The 20953-nt window shown below is 50.5% G+C and overlaps 1 protein-coding gene across 5 annotated transcripts in view; it reads right to left on the bottom strand.

Moving 5' to 3' along the window:
- Positions 1-20953, bottom strand: part of Cdh4 (cadherin 4) — a 456955-nt gene that overhangs the window by 56913 nt on the left and 379089 nt on the right. The gene's annotated exons all lie outside the window — the stretch shown is intronic.

Below are 20953 nucleotides of genomic sequence, written 5' to 3'. Positions count from 1 at the left end.
TCTCTTCAAAATAAAACTCCTCACCACACTGATCTTTACATTTAGTTCTTCAACCCTTGGAAGATGCCAAGAATCAGGGCTACAACAGGCTCAGACAGCAACCACTCGTAACAGAAGGGCAGTTGGTGGACAGGGAGTTACTGGGTACCACCAGTCTCATGCCCAGGTGACAGGGAGGTACAAGGCACAATAGTTTAAGATATTTTATTTATTTATTTATTTATTTATTTATTTATGTATTTATTTATTTAGAGGCAGGGGTTCAGTAGCTTAGGTTAGCTTCCCACCTGTTATGTAACCGAGAACGACTTTGAATTCCTGATCCTCCTTTATCTACCAGGTCCTGGGATGACAGGCAGGCACCATTAAGTCCAGTTTACACAGTCCTGGGAACCCGCGGCTTCATGCACCCTAGCCAAACACTCCAAAACTGAACTACATCCCCAGCCCTCAATATTTCAAGTTCATGTCAAGCTATGATGGCATAGTAAGCCAGGCCAGCAAGAGATACAGTGGCAGAGGGAAGTCCCCATTCTTACAACACGCAGGATCTGCTGGGTGGGGTGGGGGGGGCACTTCTTTGCATGAAACAAGACAGGAGTCCCAATGGAGGTGTGAGAGAAGTCAGAGAACAGATTTTCTTTCCAGTTTTATTTGTACACCGAACTGCAAGGTGGACCCAGAAAACCCCCAATTCCTAAAAAATTCAGCTTTCTTTCCCCAATTTTAAGGATAAGTGGATTTTAAAAGTTTAATTAGGACTCCTAAAGCAGGAGGAGGGGCTGTCTCTGACTCTGTTGCCTGCCTTTGGGTCCCTTTCCTTAATTGGACTGCCTTGTCTAGCCTCAATAGAAGATGATGTGCCTAATTTTACTGCAACTTGATACTCCAAGGCTGGTTGATATCCATGGGACGCTTCCCCTTTTTTGAGGAAAAGGGGCAGAGGGATGGATGGAGGGAAAGGAGGTGAGAGGGAGGGGTTGGGAGGTGAGAGGGAGGGGTTGGGAGGTGAGAGGGAGGGGTTGGGAGGAGAGGAGGGAGGGGTTGGGAGGTGAGAGGGAGGGGTTGGGAGGAGAGGAGGGTGGGGTTGGGAGGAGAGGAGGGAGGGGTTGGGAGGAGAGGAGGGAGGGGTTGGGAGGTGAGAGGGAGGGGTTGGGAGGAGAGGAGGGAGGGGTTGGGAGGTGAGAGGGAGGGGTTGGGAGGAGAGGAGGGAGGGGTTGGGAGGAGAGGAGGGAGGGGTTGAGAGGAGAGGAGGGAGGAGAAGCTTTGGTCAGGTATATAAAGAAGATAAATAATAAAATTTAATTAAAATATAATTACATTGTTACTCCTTTTCTTTTCTCTTTCAAATTCATGGGCTTTCAAATTAGCAAGAGGTTAAATTGAAGAGTTTTGGATTCACGGCCTCGACAGAAGAGATTTTATGACAGCCTAGTGCTGACCACTATTGTTATTAGTGGTCTCTCTTACGTAGATCTACAATGAAAAGGAGCAAGCAGAGCAAAGAAAAAATTCAAAATGTACAGTTTAAAGAGAAAAAAGAGCACCAGGAAGTGTAAGGTAGAAGACAGAAGTTCCAGTGCTCAAGGAGATAAAAAGTTTAAAGAAAAGCCTGATCCTAAATGGGAAAAAGGGAGTTGTGACCTCTGGGCAGCTACCCAGCTAAGCTCCCAACTTGTGAAAAGGATGTAAAGAAAAGCTTAAGGAGAGAAAGGAACCATCCACAGCAGAGAGGTGATACAGCAGAAGGGTGATACAACAGAAGGGTGATACAATAGAAAGGTGATACAACAGAAGGGTGATACAGCAGAAAGGTGATACAAACACAACTGAACAGGGGGTGAGGTTCTCAGTCTCAGCAGGCCATAGAACTTGGCAGCTGTGGTGGTTTGAGTAGGTTTGTCCCCCACCCCCATAGAATCATGGGTTTGAACACTTGGCCCATAGGCAGTGGCACTATTAGGAGGTGTGGCCTTGTTGGAGGAAGTGTGTCATTGAAGCGTTGGGCTTGGATGACTCCTATGCTCAAGCTATGCCCAGTGTGGGACACAGTCTCCTTCTGCCTTTGGATCAAGATGTAGGACTCTCACCTCCTTCTCCAGCACCATGTCTGCCTGCATGCTGCCATGCTCCCTACCATGATGATAAAGGACTAAATCTCTGACACTGCAAGTAAGCCCCCAGTTAAACGCTTTTTCTCATAAGACTTGCCTTGGCCATGGTGTCTTTTCACAGTGACTTAGACAGACATACACAGAAACAGAAAGACATTCACATGACTAAATATGTACACACAACCCGAGTCTGTGTAATGGTGCGTGTGTGTGTGTGTTTTTGCTTGTGTGTTTGCTTGTTTGTTTGTTATTTGGAGGGGCTGGATCATTTGGGACTGGATGGCATTTGGGGCACTCAACTCTGGGGAAGACTAATGCTCCACCTTTCAGCAGTTTAAAATTGATTTAGTGAGGAACCCATGTAATTTCTATGCTAGCATGTCAAAGGGAGAACCTTTCCTTCCTTCCTTCCTTCCTTCCTTCCTTCCTTCCTTCCTTCCTTCCCTACTTCTTTCCTTCTCTTCTTTCTTTTGACAGTCTCACTATGGAGCCTAGGCTATCCTGGAACTCACTATGTAGACCAGGCTAGTCCCTAGTTGAAAGAGTTCTGTCTATGTCTGTCTCCTGAGGGCTGGGGTTAAAGGCGTGCACCACTGTCTCCATCTGTGACTGCATTTCATAAGCCAACATTTACCACAGTTGAGCCACAGCTGGTTACACGAGAGTGAAGCCACCATCACCCTAGTCACCCCGGCTACAGAATGGCTCTCTGACATCATAACAAGAGGCAGAAGTCACCTGTTGTAAGAAGGCAAAGTTTTGACCACATAGGCACTATGAAGGCCAGCTTGTGCTGGCTCTGGAGAAGCAGGCAAGACTGCCATGCATATGTATGTGTGGGACATAGACTGTGGGGGTTCAGTTCTAGGCCCCCAATGCTTATGCTTCCATGACAAGGTAGGGGTTGGGTGGTAGACATCCCAGCCTTTTCCCCCCTTAGTCAGAGCCATCTCTCTTTTCAGGTGTTGATGGATGTCAAAGTATGTGCCCTCCTGGTCTGAGCATAGCAGAAAAAGTCTACTATGGACTCTGAGTTGCCCACATATGCTGCCCGGGTGAGATGGATAGTCTCTGAAATGTTGCCCTTCTCCATTTTTGCAGAAAATGGGATTTAATAACCAGGGACATGGAGAGTCTAGCAAAGAGATAGCAGAGCCTGCCCTGTTCCTGTGTCTGAGTTCTTGGTGCTTGAAGGGTAAGGGACATAAGGAGGAAGCTCATGGCACTGGGACAGGCCCCTGCCCTAGAGGACCAGGTACCTCTGGGTGATGGTATGTTGGAAGCTTTGGCTCTGGGCTTGGACTTTGGGGTCACAGTCAGGTCTCAAGTGATACTGGCTGAGTGGCAATGGATGAAAGGGACACATAGAGCCAGGGACAGTTCTCTTCTGAGAGTGACTGGTGAGTGTCTCTAGTAGCCCTAGAACAGACACTTCGGTGTCATATACAGTTACTGCCACTCCCTTCTGCCTACAGGGCATTAATTATAGTTGTGCTGAAAGAAAGAAACCACCACAGAGTTAATTTTTTTTTAAAGGAAACTCATTGTGCTTTGATCGTCTGCTGGGCCACTCAAAAGCACCTTCTGAAACACAGCAGCAGTGGGCTGTCGAGCTTGGAGTCCAGGGGGCTCTCTGCACAGACCTTGGAACGCTCGGATTCTCTCATAGTTTACCTTGTGGAGAAGAAATACTGTATAAAGGAACCTGGCAGGCCAGGGGAGAGCACTTTCCTGTGATTTGTGTCTGGAAAATGAGGAAAACATTGCAGCTGTGAATGCTGGGTAGGGAGTAGGAAGCTCCGGCAGCCCTCACACCAGCTCCCTGCTGAGGATGCCAGGGAGAATTGCTCGGGCTCCTTTGCGTTTGTTGTTAGAGGACAGAACAGATGGCAAAAGGTTAGTTTAAAGTGATGTCTGCATTAAAATAATGTACGGCACCGGAGGCTGTGTTCACCTGGGGACAGTAGTGGGGCCGCTCTGTCCTCAGAAAAGATGGAAGGAGGGAGGCCCCCAAATCCCCCTTATAGAGTATTTGCCGTATTCAAGTGAACTTGAAGCTGGATAAAGTCACCATGTGGCTTCCGGTTGCAGACACCTGGGTTTATTCTCAGTATATTCAAGTGAGGAGGCAATGGGGCAGAATCACATCTGGATTCCAGATGTGGGGTGGAGGGGGGGGAGAGAAGAGGGAGGGAAGGCGAGGAAAAGAAGAACACTCAGAGAAGGCTCTCAGTTTAGGGACAAAACTACACGGTGTGCCAGGCCCTAAGGAGACAGCACAGGGGCACTTGCCATTCCACAAAGAGAAACTTCACAATTATAAATCTGGATAGTGGCTATCAGTGACAAAAGGGTCTGTGGGGATGTGCGTGTGGAACACAGGGCAGGCAAGAGTAGCTCAGAGAACATGAAGAACAAATTGGCTCCGTTGCTCTTATCCATGGCCAGTTATGGACACAGACACACTACATATAGATGCATAAATGTTATCTGCACACACACCACACAGCATACACACAAAAACCACACACATATACAAACATGCATACTCAAACACAAACAGTACAAAGATTCATACAAACACATCCAAACACATGAATACATACAAGCCTCCATGCCTGCACCGTGGCCTCTCTCCTCTGGGCACCCACCTCTGAAGGGGTCGGATGTTTTGTGGCCAGTGGTCACTCACGGCCCCCTGGTCCCTGCCCTGGTATTTCAAAAGATGCTCAGATAATCCTTAGGATCAAGCCTGTTCAGCAGGACAGGGGTCTCTGGTGAAGTGCTTCTGTGCTTTCTCTTTGTACTGTATTAAACCTGGCGATTTCCCCAGGAGAACAGGTTGCAATTTCTCATTTTTGTTCCCGCTGGGAGTCTGCATGGCCTGCAGCGGCTCCAGCTTCTTCTTCGAGTGAAGGGCTCTGAGTCATGACGGCTGTGCCTCCCCCATTCCTCAGCTCACACGTTAGGATGGAGACAGTGGATTTACTCTTGGCTGTGACTGCAGCCAGCAAGACTAGCTGGCAAAGAAAGGCAATTTTCCTTTAAAACCGGACTCTCACCGAAGCTCAGAGGTAAGAACATGGCTGTGCCTAAACGCATTTGCAGCTTCCTGTGGCCCGAGCCATGTGCACATAAAACCCTGCTGCTCTTGGAGCTTGAACTTGATCCCACAGCTGACAGAGAATCAGGTTTTCTTGGGCTTCTGCTTTGCCCAGATACCCCGCTTCCATTTCTCCTTTCCTGCCTCATTGTCGGCAAACATTAATGATGCTCCACACACCCTGGGAATCCAGTAGGGCAACCTGTCCCCAGGAGTAGCATGTTTGGTCCTGGATGGTGCATACAGCAGGTGCCTCATAATTACTAGATGAGCAAATTAAACCAGGAGTCACAGCCCAGGGGCAGGTGGGCAGAGAGGCAGCCAGGTCATCCTTCTTTGGGAAACATGGCTGCCGAGGCTCTAAGAAAAGCTTTTTGCAGAACAGCTAGCTATCCTGTGATCCAGAAGATGGGGAATGGGCAGGCTGTGGAGGGGTGGGGAGAGAAGAGCTACACAGCCTGAGGCTTGACGAAGCCAGACAGTTGCTGGGGTCTCTGAGAACCATTACTGCATGGAGAACAAAGACAGGGAAGGCAGAAGTGGAAGGAGAGGGGAGGGAGGGTGGAAACATGGCATGTCACCCCAGCTCACTGGAGCTGAGCCTTGAGACCACTGGGAACCCATAGGAGAAGATGAAACCACATACGCTGTGGGCTCTCCACTCTTGCTTACCGCCCAGGTGGACAAGGACAGTTCCAGCAGCCACTCTCCAATCTCCTCGCAGTCTCTGGGCTCATACCTCTTTGCAGAATCATGTCTTCCCACCTAATGCGTCCACATTAGGGTGCAGCAGCCTGGTCATCTGCTCTGATACCAGCTCAGTGGCCCAGCCTGTCCAGGAATCTCTAGCCCTTCAGAAGTCCTCAAAAGACCATTAGAACATTCCAGAATGCTGAGCTTTCTGGCTGCCATCTAGCTCATGCTGCAGATATACTCAGATGCACTGAGGCCAAAGATTTCATGTGCAACTGGGACTTAGGGCAGAGTTCCCAGGTCCTGTTTAGTGGTCACATTACCTTGCTTGCTTATTTGTGCTGTTAGGGATCGAACCCAAGGCCTTGGGTGTGGTGGGCAAGTGCTCTACAATGAGCTACACCCCTAGCCTAGTCAAGCTAGTCTGGCCAGAGGCACAGACCTATAAGCAGAAAGGAAGCAGAGCTGTCTCCCTCCCTGCTGGACCCAGATGGGAGGACTGAGCCAGCTCTGCAGCTCACAGGGCTACTGCACTCTCCACCAGAGACTCAAGTACTAGCATTCGCTCACTCCGGCCAGCCCTGCAGATGTGGGCCCTGGACATTCAGGCGGTTGCCTGTTGAAGCCCCCTGTTTAAAAATCAGCACGATTTTGTCTTTGTTCCTAGGCAGAGCTTCATTTTAATTGTTCCGGTAAGTGATTGTGAAAGGGCAGCTCTGTGGTGTGTGAGCTTGCTGCAGCGTCTCATTGAAGAGCTCCTTGCTGGGTGATGAGTGCTGAGCCCTAAGTACACATCTGTATGACCCACTTCAGGGCTCGGGGAGCACTCTGGAAGAGGAGGCTGAAGGATTGAAAGAGCCGGAGGGCGGGGAAGCTTGCTGTGAGCAGTTACCTGCACAAGATGGAGCTTCAACATTTTAGCATGATGCAGAGAAACTTACTCCACCACACCCCTCCCTGAGGGGTCAGGGAAGGCTTTACAGCTATTAGCACTTAATGGTTGCTGGGGAAGGACTGGTCATTTTCCAGTGACTACCCCCATCCACACTCACTCAAACAACTCTACAAAAACCCAGCCATCCAACTAACCTGCCAACTAAACCAAAAGACAGCAAAGAGGATGGAGACTTGTGGAGAAGGTATTTGGTGGGAGAGAAATGGTGTGTGTGCGTGCGTGTGCGTGTGCATGTGCGTGTGTGTGTGAAAATGTCCGACAGTCATCACAGACGTGTGAAATTACCAAAGAAGAAAGTTTGCAAGCGGCTGCTAAAACTGCTCTCATCAAACGACTAGCACAAACTTGGGGCCTGCCCCGCCTCCACTCTTCATCGATTTTTGAAGTGTTTCCCATGTGCAGTGAAATCGAGCCTTCAGTTATTATTTTCAGGAAAGTTCCTGCAGCAGAACTCCCAGCATGGGACAGGCACGGGAAGAAACGGAGTTCTCGGTGAGACACTATGGCCATTGTGCATGCTGTTCACAATTACTTGGCGTTTCATAAATCACGGGAAAACCCTCAAAGTCATGAGTACTAATGAAAGCCATGGATATGTTCTTATAAAATTTGCCTGGTGGGGAAGAAGGGATTAGTTGGTCTCAGAGATGCCCTTCAGGTTGCACCAAATTAATATGGCCAGGCTCTTTTAATTTCTAGTGGGTGGTTGGGCGGGCTTTATTGCTGACAGTGTATGGTTGTATGGGCAAGTACATGCCTGACCCGCTGGGAACACAGAGGCCTGACTAACTTTAGGGGAGTGTCATTCTTCCACTGGGAGACAGTTAATGCTCCCTGCCCTCCCTAGCCAGTGGGACGCCCCAGGGCTGCCCCTAGTGTCATTCCTCAGGCACCACCCTCCTTTTTAACTCTTGTTATTTTGAGACAATGTTTCTCAACTGGTCTGGCGGCACCCCAGGGAGTCACCATATCTGACTTGCCAGCCCTGGAAGTACAAGCGCACTCCACAATACCTGGCCGCTTGTGTGGGTTCTGGGGTTCGAGCTCATGTATTTGTGCTCACGACACCGCTTTTCCTTCAATCTTAGCGTGTACGTGGGCACACAATTGGATGATCATGTCTAGATTCACTCAGAATAATTGCCTCTGTGCGTCAAGGTCCTGGACTCGCTGGCCACACAGGACTCCTTCTGCTTTTAGTTTTCAGGAGCTTCTTTTAAAAATAAAAAATTTAAAACTACTTGGAAAAAAAAAAGCATTAAAGCCAAACTCTGCAAACACAGTTTCTACTCTGGCTCCCCAATGCTGGGTATATCCTCCCACAGGTAGTGTCTGTCTGTCTGTCTGTCTGGAGACACACAGGATGAGGCTGTCCCACTTCTTAGGCAATCAATAGTAGCCATGCATCCTTCTATCATGCTGCACGTCAGAGCTGGGACTTGAACTCAGATCCTCACACTTGCCTGGCAAGCACTTTAAGAACAAATCCATCCATCTCCCCAGCACCTTTGCCTGTTTTCTGAAAAAGCCTTGCTATACAGTTCAGACTGGCCTCAGAATCATAATCTTCCCAGACCGTACTTGCTGAGTCCTGAGATTACAGGCATGAGCCACTGTGCCTGGTTGTCTTCTCTGCTTCCTTTCTTTGACAGTTCTGTTCCAGGTTTTGTTTTAGACCTTTCTGTGCCCTGGGCCAGGAAGGGTAAGAACAAAGGTGGCTGCAGTCACCCAATGAAGTAAAGGACGGCAGCCTGGTCAGAACAGACACCAGCTCAGGGAGGTGTGGCTGGGCTTCCTGCAGCAAGCAGGTGACTGGTTCTGGTGTCCCGGGGGACCGAGCATATTTGTAGGTGTGGATCATGGCTCATGAAACAATTCTTCCAGGATTGCTAAGGTGCTTCCTTCTGGAACACTTGTCAACTTGTGTCACATTCCCACTGGTGGACACTTGCCCCGGGCACCCTGGGCACTCTCTGTCTGTCCTGTGCATGTTCCCGTGGCTCCCGTGGCAGGTGGTGATGTCCAGTAGACATGAGCTTAGACAAAGGTATCAGTGACAGATTCTTACATAAGATGACACTACGGCCAAGACCTAGACCAAGAGAAGAGACAGCCACCTGGGTGACAGGGGGACAGTGTTTCAGGAGAAAACGTCTAAGAAACCTCAGAGGGCTGAGTAAGCTTTGAGCCTAGGGAACTCAGCTGTCACACTCAAGGACTAGCAAGGTGGCCAGTGTGGCTGGGTGGAGCGAGCAAGGACAGTGTGGCAGGAGACGGGGACAGTGCTCAGAAGGCCACAAGCTGTGGGGCCAAGGAAGACCCGCAGGATTCTGGCTTTTGTCCTGATGATGAGAGACCACTGGAGGGGTGAGTGGAAGGTGCAGTCTGTCACGTTTCTAGGAACATCCAGTCTTGCTGTGGAATGGTGCCTACAGCAGGAGTTAGGGCCGAAGCAGGAGAGTGGCACAGGAGTCACGGAGGTGATGCCACTGAGGGATGGCGATGGCCTCGTGTGACTGGGGTATTTTTGGGGTGGGGTACAGGCAGTGTGCTCTGGAGGCAGATTATATGCAGAATGTGAGCAGAGAAGGAGACACAGGACTCCAGGCAACTGAGAAGATCGAGATGCTGCCAACATAGGCGATGCCTGTGGTTCATGTTGAGAGACTCAGGGGCTTATGGGACATGCTCAGTTTGACACTCGAGCAGCAGGGTGCCCCAAGCACAGTGGATTGGATTCAGCTCCATCCCAGTTCAAATTCTGGCTCTACTGATTTCTGTCAGTGGTCTTGGGCAAACTTATTCTTTGCCTCAGTTTGCCGCTTGTTAAAAACAGACAGAACGTTGCCTCCGGGGCCTGGGTGAGTACTGAGTGAAGCGTGGCTGCTGTATCTCCTGTCAGAGCCCAGCATGGTTGTGACGGATGCACCTGGCAGTGGTGGGAGCTGATGGGTTTTAACATCATGGGGTGAATACAGTAGTGTGAGAAGGGGAACCCACCCTCTCTACAGTCTATGGGTCAAATGAGAGAGTCCACTCTGCCATGCACCTGATGACTGCACCCGAGGTCATGGGTGAAGGGTGTGGCAATGGTCAGTAGGGAAGGGTGAGGTTCGGACATCATCTTTGGTGCTGTGGCAGCCACCATCACTCAGACAATCCCAGTGTGATCATGAGGTAACCAAGTCTGTTTCTACCGTGTGTGTGTGTGTGTGTGTGTGTGTATGTCTGTGTGTGTGTGTCCCTGTGTTACCCCAGCCTCCTTCTGTAGACCAACAGGAAGGACACTCTTGTTTGACACCAAATTCTGATTTCCCATCGAGTTCTCTCTCCCCAGTTTACCTGCTGGTTCATTTCAGATAAACCGGCAAGGCCAGTATCAGCAGTACAAGCATGAACGCATAGCTTCTCCTCACAGCAGATGGCTTGACTCAGGTATGGAGGTGACAGAACCCTGCCTCCTTAGGGAGATCTGTGTCTCAGCAGTGACTTCATGGGCATCTTTGCTTTATGGTCTACCTTCCTCACTACCCCCTCATCCACACACTTAGTCCATACTGCTGTAGTGGGGATGGAGAACATCCTTTTGTATTCCTCTCCATCTTTGCAAGACTCAAGGAAAAGCTAATGTGTGTCCCCAGCCACCCCACTCACCCAGCAACCTGCCTCAGCAGGGCGGAGCTGGGGGTGACTTTAAAGGATGCCACAGCGTCGAGGAATGTCCTAGAGAAAAGCCTGAAAGGTACAGAGCCACCACTGTCCTAAAGCTGTGGGGAATGGGGAGATGTTTTCCCAGGAGACATGTTGCTTCTAACACTGGGTGGAAAATTTACAGGCAAAAAGAAGATAAGCAGGCCCACTTAACCATGGCCAAGAAAAAAAATGCACTTCCCCAGCAGCTCTCCTCCCTCTAGCAATCCCTTCTGGAGCCTCGAGATCCCAAGACATCCCGAGCTCCCAGATTTCTGAAAAACAACAAAACAAAACAAAACAAAACCCCAAAAAACCAAACCAAACCAAAACACAAAAACCACCACATCTCTACACACAGAGAGAGTGGCTTGCCACATGCTTTTGCAGCGTGGTATTTAGAGAGGAGACGGCAGTGAGTGTGAAATAGACTTGGTAAAGAATGGCAGGTCTCATTTTCAACAGTGTCCACAGACCAGCAACATTCTGAAGCCACCAGCTAGCTCAGCGGACTTTAAGGGCAGAGGAATTCGGAGGGGTTCAAAGCACACACAGGTGTGATGATCAACAGCACCAAGCCTGAGTTCGGGATCAAACATCTCTGGTTAAAGCCCTCCCTCTGTCTCTTATTAGTGACTCTCGGGCAAGTCTAACTTCCTAATTCTTCGTCTCTTCATTCACGAAGAGGGACTCGAGATAGCTGCTGAACAAAGCCGTCAAGAGGATTAAAGCAAAGATGTCTATAAGCAAAGAGAGTGATCAAGAGACAGTGCTCGCAGCCTCCTCCCCTCCTTCTCCTTCTCTTTTTTCTCCTCCTCCTCCACATCATGCTCACTCTCACACTGCCTCATCCACACTCAGCATCATCTACATCCACATCACCATCAGCACCGCTGACACTGCCTGTGTCACCATCTTCCACACCACCACCATCTTCATCCACATCACCACCACCATCATCACCATCCCACCAGCGCCACCACCATGCCTGCGTCACTGTCTTCCACACCACCACCATCATCACCACCACTTCCATCCACCCCACCACCACCATCCTCATCAACCTCACCAACACCATCATCACCATCAGTGCTACACCATGCCTGTGCCACCATCTTCCTCATCAATGACATCATCATGGTTATCTCCATCCACATTACCAGTAGTACCATTGTTGGCATCACCACTACTGCCATCACCATTATTTTTCCCACATCCTCATCATCCCCATCCGTATTGTCACCACATCTCCATCAGTACCACCACCACCACCGTCTTCCTTCTCATCAACACCATCATCTCCATCATCATTCTATTACCACATCATCTCTATCTTCAATGTATTATCACCATCATCTCCTTCATCAATCTATTCCCACTGTTTGAATTCATTTGTCCAAAAGTGGGAGAAGAGATATCTAGTGATGTTACCTGAAAAGCTGATGAACCACAAAGGGCATAGCCGTGAGTGCTCGTCAGACTACACAATGTTGTTTTTTCAATATTTTTACATCAGGAGACTTGGCGCTCAGTAAGGAGGATCAGACGTTGACTCTGACGTTGACAACGCCAGACTCCTGTGAATAACTAAAGTCTTCTTTTGTGTGTTCCTTGAGGAGAATGCGTGTGTGGTGACCCCAGGACAAATTTCCCAGGAGCCAGCAAACCTGGCTCCTGGCCATGGGGGTCAAAGGCTAGGATGTTCTTTTACTGCCACCTGCTGGCGACCAGGCATATGTCCCTTCACCTTGCTGGTTCTAAGTCTGTCCATGAGACAACCTCTGACACATCTGTTGGTGTCCAGTTCCTTGCTTTTATGAGGGCACACGCAAAACCAGGGAGGGACAATGGCCTGCATCTCAGTGGCTGGCTTGTGACCTTATATCAGGGAGGAGTCTGACAGGCTTTATTTCTTCTAGAATCTAAGAGCCAGGGTAACCAAGAAGGCCATCAGGCAGTACCTGCCGGCTTCATTGTGCGCAGGTGTGGAGAGACCTTGCGCGTCTTCTGGAGTGAGTGGGTCTCACAAGGAGGGTGCCACTCCCACCAGCTGTGCAGAAGCAATGCAGTGGGCATGGCGGGTGCTGCCACAAACCACTGCCTTTGCCTTCTCTTCTTACAGCTGTGCTGATTTCAGATCAATCAAGTCTCGGGTCTCAAAGATTGGATTTCACATAAGAATCTGAAGGCACGGCTCCCTGAAAAACCGAGGCATCTGGAAGATTTGACTCGAGACAATTATGTGGGGGAGCGGAGAAGCAGCCTCTTTAAAGGACGTACACGTTCCCACCCCCTCCTACTCTCTCTCACAAGCAGCCTGGCCTTGGCCCCTTGAACCTCAACAGGAGACCCCCTACCCACCGCAACCTCTGCCCCACACTGCTGCCCACTCTGGCCTCAGATGCTGGTCTTGTAGGACCAGGCTGGAATGGCCAGGCACCAGCTCCTGAGAACCTGTCCTGCCTCCACCTGATCACAAAGGCATCTCCTCCCCTTCCCATGACCACTGGGCCAAACTCTGAGATCTCAGGTCTGAACTCCAGGTCAGGCTTGGAGAAATGGCTTGGACATCTCCAGCTTGTGATGGATCCCAGCCTCAGACAGGACCGAGAGAATGTGCTCCGCGCATCTGACAACTACAGACTGCAGGGTCCTTGGCAGGCACTGCCTGACCTCCTGCCCAGTTTGCCCCAGCATGGTGGCCTGTCTCCCTGGCTCACTCAGGCAGATGGACAGGCTGCCCTGGGGACACCCTTTCTCTCTACAGACAGCTCTGGCTTCTGGCACTTCTTCTCCTGATGGCCTGTCAGATGGTGCACAGACCCCTGTGACCCAATCCCCTTCTGCATTAACAATGGGTCTCTCCCATGCCTGGGTTTCTATTTCTGCTGCTCGCCAGCTGGTCGCAGCGCTTTCTAACATTCTTGGCTCTCCTGCTTATGCTGAACTTGGAGGAATGGGCCTGTCACAGGCAACCAGTCAGAACCAGGACTCCCCAGTATTCACTGTGGACTCTGTGCTGTGATCAAGTCAGCCCAGGGTGATATTTGACAGGACCCCACCAAGCTTTGGTGTGTACCCCAGTGCTGGGAAATACTGTCACAATCAGAGTGTCAACCACCTAGAAAGAGGATGGATGGCTTGATGTGGGCCACTGGACCAGGTTTCCGGAGGCCTGGGACTCGGCTTCCTCCAGGGATAGTTTCTGCCCTCAGCCTGGTTGGGCCACAGGTTCTCGGGCACATGGCCCAACACTGTTCTGGTCTTTCTGTGGAGCCCCTATGAACATTGTGTAGTCACTGCCCTTCCCATGTGGGGAAGGGCATGCGTGTTGATGGAGTGTGCTTCACCCTATCACCCAAAGCCTGAGTAAGACAGAAAGATCAGCTTTCTCCAGCTGGGAGAGAGAGGATTCCTCAGCAGTGGCCCACAGAGCCATGCTGACCTTTGGCCTTTCCTGTGTCCCCTGCCTGTACCCCTGCAACCTCCAAAACTACAAAGCTTTTCCGTGTGGTAAGTCTCTGTAAGCCTGCAAGGTCTCTGCCACTTTTCCGAGGAGCCGTGACTCTCACTAGCCCTCTCCCGAGACTGGCTGGAGATTGGTGGGCAGACGATGTGTGACCCTTAACCTGCTTTGGCGGATTTGTTTTCAAAACCGACGGGGAAGAGGTGAAGGGCTTTTTCTGTGTCTGAGGTCTGACCCAAGCCAGGCTGACCTCATCAGTCAGGGGAAGCAACGAGGCAGTTGACCACTCTGACAAACTCAGTGGCCTCTGGCGGGTCACACTTGATGGAAATGGATCTCTGGCCTTGAGCTCAGTGAAGCCAGAAGGGCTCTAGTGTAACCCTCCATGGATGGGGAGGGAAGGGGCTTTGGGGAAGATAACCTCTGGGTCTTTCTAAGAGATGTGTTTACTGAGGCTGGAGCCCAGCCCAGTAGTCTCTGCTTGGTGCTGTGCACTTAGGAAGCACCACTGAATACTTTGGAGATTGTGCTGGTGACAGTCCTGGGAGCGACAGCTGTATCAGCCACTTCTCTCACCTTCAGGTTTCATCTTAGCGCACGGTAGTTATTCTTACCGTATGAACATGGCGCCCGCCCTCCTGTCCTATGAGACTGTCTATCCCCACTGTTGCCACCATAGAGTCCGTTGTCACAGTGAACATGGCAGGGTGAGTGCTGTGCTAAAAACAGCTCACAGGCAACGACATTTCCGGCTACTGGACCAGTACCAGGGTGCAGGCGCCGACAGCGCAGAAGCATCAAATAAGCAAATCATTGATAACCAAACGCAGGGCCACGATGAGTGAAGCGAGGGCGAAACCATCTTAATTAATTTTTATGCATTAAAAAAAACCTAAGGAATATTACATATTGAAAAGCAGCCACCAGTAGGCCATCTTCTCGCTCTAAGGACATCATGTGTCGTTGAGTTCATGTCTTCCTCATCTGCACAGGGGCCAGCATTTTGCCAGCATCTCTTAGGTGAACTCAAGCTTAGCTCAGTGAAGAGGACTTTACCAGGTAAAGCACAGCAGTGTACGCAGGCGCAGGGTTGGGGCGGGACAGGGCTCTGAGAACTCAAGAGAGCTGTTGTTTACTGTGTTACAAACTGATCCCTACAGCATGGTTTCATCTATTACTGTAGTGGATGCTACAGTGGCCAAACTCCACCCAGGCCAGGCTATCCCAGCCCAGTACGTGCCCTGTATTAGCATCAGTCCACAATGGAGCCCATATCTGCTCCTGCCCCGGTCAGCCCCTGCCCCAGGTCAGCCCCAACCCCGAGTCAGTCCCCTTTCAGTTCACTCCCTGTCCCAAGTCAGTCCCCCTCCAGCTCAGCACTCCCCCCCCAGCTCAGCCCCAGTCCCACATCAGCACCATGTCAGCATCAACCCCATTTTGTCTCCACAGTGAGCGCTTACTGTGGGCGGGGGCATGCCCTACGCACTCTTACATCATAATTTTAAACAACCCTCTCAGCCATTCCTGACCTGGTTTTACACTGTCCAAGCTGACAGTCACAACCCACATGTGCCCAGATGCACTGTCTGTGTGTATGTGCTGCATGTGTGTGTGTACACATGGAAGCCAGAGGTCAACCTGTCATTTCTTGGGGGAGTCTCACCTTATTTTTTTTGAGACAAGATCTCTCAATAAGACATGGAATTTGGTGATTAGTTTAGGCTGGCTGCCCAGAGAGCACCAGGGATCTACCCGTCTCCAGTCTCGAGCTCTGGGATTACAAGGATGAAATGCAGTGCTTGGCAGGTTTTACCTGGGTGGTACGGATCTGGACTCAGGTCCTCATGGTAGCTTAGCAAGCACATTCCTGACCAAGCCATCTCCCCAGCCCTGCACTTAGCTATAAGAGGCTACACACAGGTACATCGCAATGGTGTCATTCAGAACAGCCAGAATGTAGACACTAGAGTCGCTCAGTGAGCTGAGACACAGAAAGACACTGACAGATATGGCCTCAGCCATGGGCTGATGGTGTCTGAGGACAGAAGAAAACAGATACCTGCTTCCTGCGAATGAGCCTGAGACATGGAAGGGCATGGTGGATTCCATTGTTCGAGGCCCCTGTTGGGGTCAGAAAGCCGGACAATGCTTCCTGGGGCTGGGTGTTTAAGTTTAGTGAGGATAGTGTCAGAGTGTGGGCACGGAGAGCCCTAAAGATGGTGTTGAGAGGGTATGTTACAATTGTGGGCTTCCCTTCCCTACATAGCAAGGTCACCTCATTATCCTGAACAGACCTGAAGCGCAGGGAGGGTCAAACCTCAGGGTCAAGGAGCAGAAATGACATTTGCTTCCTGTGCCTGTCTCATCTATGGGATTGAACCTGTTCCCCATAGCCTGTCCTGGCATAGACACCTGCCAAGGCTGCCCCTGGACACAGCAGGGAGTGGGGGCTGGTGAGGGGAATGGACCAACCTGCACTGCGTCATCTTTTTCTCTGTTTGCCACTGCTCTTCGTACACCCCGTCCCCCCATCCTAAAACTGGAGAATATGTTCAGATGAGCCTGGGATACAAAAAAGGTTTTATTTTTAATTAATATTTAATTTTTTTATCTTATATGCAAGGATGTTTTGCTTTTATGCATGAATATGTTCCATGTGTTTGCCGGGTGCCCATGGATATCAGAAGAGGGCATCAGATTCCCTGGAACTGGAATTACAGCCGGCTCCAAGTCACTGTGTGGATGCTGGGATTGAACCTCGGAAGAGCTGAGTAACAGCTGGTGCTCTTAACCACTGAGTCGTCTCCTCTGCCCCCACTGTTTTTTTTGAGTCAGAGTCTCATGTAGCCCAGACGGGTCTCAAGTAGACGAGGGTAACTTTGAACTTTAGATCTTCTCCTTTTTACTTCCCGAGTGCTGGAATTACAGGCATGTGCCACCACGCCTGACTTGATGTGACACCGAAGATCAGGCATGCTGGGTGAGAACTGCCCCCTGAGCCGTATCCCCAGACTCACAAACACTGTGGAATTTTTAAGGATTATTACAGACTTCCTCCCATAGGTGACTAACTTCCCCAAACAGAACATGATCCTAGGAGAGGAGGGCCCTTCCTTCATATCCTGGCCATCTCAAGCTGTCCCCGGGACAGTTTATTAGTCAGTGGAGGAGGCAGGGGCCTGATTCAAAGTCTTTTTCTGAAGGCTGTAGCATACCTTACTCCAAACGCTGGTCTCCACCCTGTTCAAAGTCAGTCAAAATTGTTGGCCCCGCCCACCCATGTCCTTTCACAGCTCCCATTGGTTGGGTGGATACTGCGAGCCACAGGCTAACGGCTACCTGGCCGGCTCCCCAGAGATTATGCATTTCATCAACATAACCAAAATAGCTCTTTTCAAAATGTCTTCACGTAGCACACGATGCTGGAAGAAGGGTTTGTAATTATGTGTATCACGAGTCATCCCGGCTCGGTGGGGGGCTCAGAGCCTTCATATAAATTATACGAATCAGCAGCGGAGGGAGGGAACCCCACGTGGTTCTTAAAGTGATGCTTTCTCCCCACGGATGCACACGGCACTAAATCACAGCAAAACAGCGCTGGGGGCTGGCACTGTGAAGGGAGTGCTGGGCTTCAGCCTGGCCGCCTTCCTAAATGCATATGATCATCTTAATGATGTATTTGGGGGAGACATGATAAATCACAGAACCAAGGGAGGCTACAGCATGCAAATGCATTCGAAACGTTCCCTGGGAGGCATGAGTGATGGGCCACAAACACACCTGAAACCTGGGCTGTAGAGCTTATTCACTGTCAGTCCGAATCTTTTTCCTGAAGGCGTAGTTTCTAGGCCTCTTGTGGTCCTTTGTGCCTGCTAACCTGGACCCCTCCCTGCCTGGTACAGATGCTACACCAGAGGGTCTAGCAGATGTGGGCAGAACCCTTCCAGGTAAGGGCAAGTGCAAGATGCAGACCTCAGGGAAGGACGAAGCTGTGTGACTGGAAAGACAGGAGCGTTCACTGGACACAGGTGTTAGGGGACATCCGAGTGCAGCACCGTGGCCATCTTTAGCAGCCTCACGGGGCCAGGCTGGAAGAATAACAGGCAGATGAGTACACTGCTGAGTTGAATCATTAGAGGTCTCCTGTCAGGGATGGAGCTGTGCAGGCGTGGGGTCGGAGTGGGGTGGGGGTGGGGAACACTTGCATGCTCCTTCCTTTTGTTCTAGTCCCAAGGCTCAGGCCTAAGCCCATGAAGGACCCACATAGCAATTTCCTGCTTTGTAGAATTTGGACCTGGAAGGCTGTCCTCAGACTGCTGGGGCAGAAGGACAGCAGCCTCTCCATGTGGCCATGCGCTGTAAGCTGTGAATGCCTGGGTTACAGTGGTCACTGAAGTTCTGGTAATGGAGGGCTCAGCATGTCCTCACCAGCTCCTATGACAAGCAGGGAGATTGTTGGGGCAGCCACAGCTCTCTAACATCCACCTTCTAACCCACTTCCCCGTCCTAGCATTCACACTGTGTGCAGCTGAGAGTAGGCAGCACTGGTCAGGTGTCCAGCCAGGTGTGTGTGCTACATACACTGTCAGAGAGTGACTACTCAGTGGACTCAGGGGCGCGTGGATGCATCTTAGATGTCAGGCACACAGCGTCAGAACAGGAGAAAGTGAGCATGGGAGGGAGAGACCAGCAGGGTCTGATAAGCAAAGCCCTGAGGAAGCAGCCTGGACATGATGGGAAGCCGGAACGTGGCGCATCTCAGGCTTTGTGTGTGGAGGAGGGTTGGGAGGAGCCTATGCATAGACATGGTGGATCGCAGCACGGGAGATGGCTCAGTGGGTAAAGTGTTTTCCAAACACGCACAAGGACCTCAGTTCAGACCTCTGGTGCCCACTTAAAAGCTGAGTGTGGCAGCCTGCACCTGTAACCCAGTGACAGGGACAGGCAGATCCCAGGCTTAGGACCAGCTAGTGTAGCTGGAATGGCCAGTTACAGGCTCAGTGGGTCAGGGCTGACAAGATGGCTTGGAGACTCAAATAGTAGAAGGGAAGACTGACTCCCACAAGTAATGCCCACCTTCACACATGGAACATGTGTGCCCACAACATACACTACACATACAAAATCAACAAATTAAACAATTAAAGAAAATATTATGAAGAAGTAATTGAGGAAAATATCCTGACCCCTAACATCAGCTTCCAGCCTCCACTCATGCCTACATAGGCAAGCATGCCTGTACACATACATGTGTATAAACCTTACACATACATGAGTGTGCACACACACATGCACACACATGCATAAGAACTCAAACAGTGCTCCCACTGAGGGGCAGCTGTGCTCTAGTCTCTGGGCTCTGTGCACCTGTTGGGCCTCTTCTGCATCTGGTTTCACTGCAATCTCCTGCTACCTGGGAAGCAGAGTGGAAAAGAACACCCTGGGGAAAGAACAGAGCTGCAAATAACCGGTGACTTTGAGACTCCCCCTGTGTGGTGGCAACAGAGGACACCCTTTACTCAAGGCAGCCTGTGGGAGTATCCAGTGCCCTGGCCCAGGGCATCCTGAGGAGGGTCTGCCAAGAGATCTGCTGGGACTCCTTCCTGTAATCCCTGCTCTGAAACTCCGCAGACGTCACCAGACCTCTTCTGCATCCGTAGCCTTCTCCCTAAGAGGCCAGTGGGTCAGACAGTCTTGATGTTGAAAGAAGCCCTCGTTTAAATCGAGGTGATTTTCTGTGTTTGTAGGCATCAGTTTGTAAGCACGCGGTGCTGCTATTATAAGAATTAACATTTCCTACCATAAAAGAAAATAAATTTGATGTTTAAGCAAGTGGAAAATAGCATTTTCCATTGCTCTATGCCTAAGCATTTCAGCTGAACTTGGCCTCTGGAATCACCTCTATTTAGAATATCTAAGAGCAAGCAAGAAAGCTTTCTAATCTCTCGCTAGCTCTCTCCCCTGTGCACACCAGGGAAAACACTACAAGGTACAAGATGAAGGTAAATAAGGTGAGGGGTAGCTCTAGATTAGAGAAGAAAGTCTCTCTTCCTGTGTTTTCCACTCCTCAAGGGTAGATGCTCAGGTCATACACTCAACGGTGCTTCCATTTCACGCAACATTTGCTTCAGCAGACCTGGCTGCAGGAGCGAGCACTAGGGACCACCTGGAGACTTCCCTGTGTGAGCTCCCCCAAGTTTAAGTGACTCTAAGCTCCTCTGTGCCAAGGCCAGGTTAAATTGCTCACTTAACATCCTTTTGTATAGGGAGAAAAGTGGAGGTTTAATAAGTGTGGTGGGTATCGCAGATCACCAGGCAGCAGGGATAATGGGAGCAGATAAGGTTCTGACTCTCAGAGACAGAGCCTTTCCTTTCTGGCTGGGGCATATTTTGCATTTGATAATCTTGGATTAAAAACTTCAGTCATTTAAAATCAGAAGACCCAGATTCCCACTTAATTTAAATCCTGCCAGAGCCCCCTCATCATGGCCCAGGGCTAGAACTCAATCTTCCACCCTCTGGTTCCTGCCTCTGCCCTGAACACTCAGTGCAGCAGGTCCTCCTGCTCAGGGGAGTTCATGGGGGGGGGTGTTCAGAGCTCAGCTTATCCTCTGGGGACCCAAGAGCCAGGCTGCCTTTTGCTGTCTTCCTTTTTGGAGCTTCCCTGGGACAAATGTGGTCAAGGCTGGGTCAGCAGCTCCCATTGCTCAAAGGAACAGTTTGGTGGAGGCTGGAGAGTGTCACGGGAGCTCTTACTGAGCCCGAACAAACACTGCCTGGTTGCAAGATGTACGGCCCACGGCCTGTGACCTGCAAGGCAGTGACCCCCTTGGGGCCTGCTATTGTGTTTCATGGCTGTGTGCAGCACTGGAATCATGGCATCTGTGTCGGAAGAGAGGCCACAGCCACTCACTGAAAGTTCTTCCTACTCT

The sequence above is a fragment of the Mus musculus genome, chromosome 2 (assembly GCF_000001635.26).
Source record: "Mus musculus strain C57BL/6J chromosome 2, GRCm38.p6 C57BL/6J".
In the NCBI taxonomy this organism is placed as follows: domain Eukaryota; kingdom Metazoa; phylum Chordata; class Mammalia; order Rodentia; family Muridae; genus Mus; species Mus musculus.
Note: the sequence above shows the minus strand (reverse complement) of the source record. Positions and strands in the feature narration are given on the sequence as shown.